Source organism: Abramis brama (assembly GCF_963993115.1).
Source record: "Abramis brama genome assembly, chromosome: 4".
Lineage (NCBI taxonomy): Eukaryota > Metazoa > Chordata > Actinopteri > Cypriniformes > Leuciscidae > Abramis > Abramis brama.
The window spans coordinates 57945632-57949883 of NC_139966.1; positions in this window are offsets into that span (position 1 = coordinate 57945632).

The window sequence follows — 4252 nt, forward strand, 5'->3', positions numbered from 1 at the left end:
CTTTCTTTGGCCGCATTGCAGAAAAACTTCTCCAGCTCAGAAGCCAAGAGGTCATATAAACCTTGATGCACTCAACCACTCACTCACTCAGCTTATTTAATTAGCTAAACAGCCTTTCCATATGGAAGAACTTTAATTGCTCCAGTATTGATGAAGCGTTTCCCCAACAGTTAAGAAACGGTTACCACCAAAGTGTAGGGTTATATTCGGCTTTACGCTGGAATAAGACTGATGAGATTGACTGGATTGGCATAAACTAGAAATGCACAGATACTAAATTTCTCAAATTTATCATTCAGAATGATAAAGGGAACCTCTCATTTGGTGCACTATAATATTAGAGGTTAAAATTAACAACAGAGCTATTATATTCAACTGCTATTTATTTCCAGATATAATATTTACACTCAAATAAAAGCTGAAATGTTTGTATACAACTCAGTTGCACATACAGTACTTTTCATAAATACTTCATAAAACATACAATTTGTAATTAACAGTAAATAAGCTCTTCTCCAGTGTTTTTATAGCTAACTAACAAACTGTGAACACTGGATAACCTTCCTGAGGTAAATGCAACATTCAGTGATTTTGTTCTCAAGCAGTTTTATTGACGTCTTTCCGCGGTTGAAACACAGATTGAGTGATTACATGAGTCATGATTTCAGTAAGTTGTACTGTTTCTTTCAACATACCTTCTGATATTCATGCATGTTTTTCTAGATATAACTTTATTAAAGTGGAGGAAAAGACTCCGCTTGAACTGAGGCGCTACAGCGATCCGTCACGTCACATTTAAGAGCGTCAAAACGTCATTTATTGTTTGAATTCCATGATAAAATGTACAGAATTTGAAAGCTAAAACTTTGTTTCTTATCAGAAGTAACAGAGCACAAAGCTCTTCTTTGCGATTATTGGACGGGAGGCGCTACAAATAATGTTTGATGTAGGAAAAAGTCCAGTCTGAAATGGTCATCTTTTTCATCTCGACCCAAAAACTCTCACGCCTGAAGAACTGAGCATCCAAGAGCAAAGATGGTCTACTTTCCAGAGGATCTTGGGCCAATAGTCTTTGAGATAAATGGGAATGCTAAAGGATAACACTCCATCATAGACCTCTCTGAGCTCACCAAGGCAAATCTGGTTTTGCTCTACTTCTTTAAGTGCACTTTAATGTGAACATGTGATGGCATGATTATTTTACCCTCTGGAAGCAGTTCATAGAAAACATTAAGAGCACTTCTAACGGTCCAATGTCTTTACCAGCAGGTTAATATGAAAAGGTGTGTGTGTGTAGCTGTTGAAATGCCACATTTCTGTCTGCTGAATCATAGAAGTCAGGCCAAGGAAATAAATCCATTCAGCAATGCGAGAAAAATATATGCACGCCCCCCTCTATGGCTCTCTCCTGCTTGCTGTCTGTATATATTTGATTCAGTGTGTTTTTGCAGTCTGTGTGGTCACTGTAAAACTTTGCTACCAATTAGATCTGCTTTCTTGCCATTTCCTGAAAGCTGTGTAGCTGATCAGTGTTTGTGTTGACGTGCACGTGCACGTGTCTGCATTAAAGTTTCTGCTCTCTGGTTTTCTGTTCAGCCTGAAAAATAAAAGAAACTGAAAATACAGTATGTCTACTGTAGCTTATATGGTAGGATACCCCTTAAAAGGATTAGTTCACTTCAGAATTAAAATTTCCTGATAATTTACTCATCCCACGTCATCCGAGATGTTCATGTCTTTCTTTCTTCAGTCGAAAAGAAATTAAGGTTTTTGAGGAAAACACTCCAGGATTTCCTCCATATAGTGACTTCAATGGGGTCCAACGGGTTGAAGGTCCAAATTTGAATTTCAGTGCAGCTTCAAAGTCTCGACACGATCCCAGCCGAGGAATAAGAATCTTATCTAGACAAACCAGCGGACATTTTATAACAAAAATAAACATTTATATACTTCTTAACCACAAATGCTCATCTTGCACTACTGTAGCTGTGATGCGCCACACGTTATGTAATCACATTGAAAAGGTCAAGAGTGACGTAGGCGGAAGAACCGACTTAGTGTTTACAAAGCGAACGTGCAAAGACTAAGTGAAACGCCCTTTGCAAACTAAAAAATAGAAGGTAAAACAACGATGTTGGATGATTTTGAAGTTGGAGGAGAAAATGAGATTGAGTTTTTTGCCCTACACATCATTTTTGTACTGGAACACGTGTGACGTTTCAACCTGATTACCCAATGTGTGTCGCATCACAGCTAGTACAAGATGAGCATCTGTGATTAAAAAGTATATAAATGTTTATTTATTTTAGAAAATGTCCACTGGTTTGTCTAGATGAGACTCTTATTCCTCGGCTGGAATCGTGTCGAGACTTCGAAGCTGCACTGAAACTCACATTTGGACCTTCAACCCATTGGACTCCAATGAAGTCACTATATGGAGAAAAATCCTGGAGTGTTTTCCTCAAAAACCTTCATTTCTTTTCGACTGAAGAAAGACATGAACATCTTGGATGGCGTGGGGGTGAGAAAATTATCAGGAAACTTTAATTCTGAACTACTCCTTTAAGAGACACACTGGGGAACTTTCTGTAGACCAACTTCAATTGGAGGTCTGGTAAAAGCCTTAGCACTATATGGCCAAACCATGGGTCCAAAAAGTCATGGTCAGCGACCATTTGGTTAGTCTATGTTCTGATTAAGATGGGAAGTAATTTTCAGTGGACAATTGATGTTTTGTTTTTGAATGTTAAATCTGTTTGACAGCCAGATATTAGTTTCCCTGATGTTTCCTACTGTAAATTCTCTCCGGTGAGTCAGCCATCGCATTCGTTTTTCTGGGGAGGAGGTGATTTACGAAACGGCTATTTTTTGACATTTTCTTGATTTCGTTTTGGAGCACGAAATTCGAAAAACTTTCCATCACATATCATTTTACAAGGATTATGGTATATCTATCAAGCCATTGGATGCAGTTGCTTGCTGGGTATGCGCACGGCATATTTCATGGAAAATACATGCTTTAATTTGGTTTAATGAACCTACTTAAGGTGCCGAGTGAGCCATAGTGACTGTAGGCTCAATGAATCGCCTGACAAAAGAATTAAGAGAGGTTTTAGAGTACTTGAAGATCCACCTGTGAGATGTTTTAGTTCCAGTTCAACGTTTTAATGACAATACCATCCTCAGTGTGGTGAAAGAGATCCTACAAACTTCCTTGTTCCTCTCTGTGGCTGTAAATTGTTTTAAAATGTCTTTGTGGAGAGCGAAAGAATTCATGGAGTGGGCAGGCAGATCATTTAGTTTAGTCCCTTCAATTTCTGAAGAAAAAAATAAGTAAAAGGTAAGAGCATAATAATCATCACACACAAAAAAAATAACTCAATGACAATACAAGTACCATAAATACCAGCAGGACTGAGTCGTAACATCTTGAAGAGACTTGAAAAATAAGGTTGAAAAGCATCATGGTTTTAGCTCAGAATAATGTGAACCATTCTGCAATAAAAGAGCATTTTAGAGCAAGTTATTTTCTTGTATCATGCAAGTACAGCATGTACATCTATAAAGTGGACTAAAGGTCCTTGCACACATTCTCGTCACACGTAAAAAATAAATACGACCTCACATTGTGTCAATCACGTTTACACGCTGCCTCCGAAACTTCATCCATCATGAAAAAAATTCGGATTGCATTTGATTTTCTGCGTTTTTCGCATCCGTAGCAAGCATTTTGAGAGGTGTTTTGACAATTCAGAGCCACCATACAAGCAAAATCCAGAATGCCTAGCAGCACCTTTCCGATGTCATAGTTGTGTAGGTGTGTGTGTGAGTGTGTCCACACCTTAGACATACTGCCAGTCTCTGCTCAGGATCAATTGGTTCATGGAAATTGGTGGTCTTCTATGTAATATGTGGCTCCAGTATCGCTAGCAAAGCATCAAACTGAGCCACTGACATCCTGAAGTAAACTTTGAATCTCTCTGGATAATTCCGCAGCGAACTCTCCTTCCTCTCTATGCAATCTCAGGATTGGATGGACACAATATTTCCTTTCTTTTTAAGAAGAGAGAGGACAACAAAATCATCCTCACTACTTAAAAACTTCATTTTGTATTGTTTTGCGATTATTTTTCCCCCCACAACGGATTAATTAATACGCATCGAATTCAGTGTGCAAGGTTTGTGTGCATGACGAATTTTTAGGATGACGAATACGAAAATTTCAGACTCAGTGTGCAAGGAACTTAATACT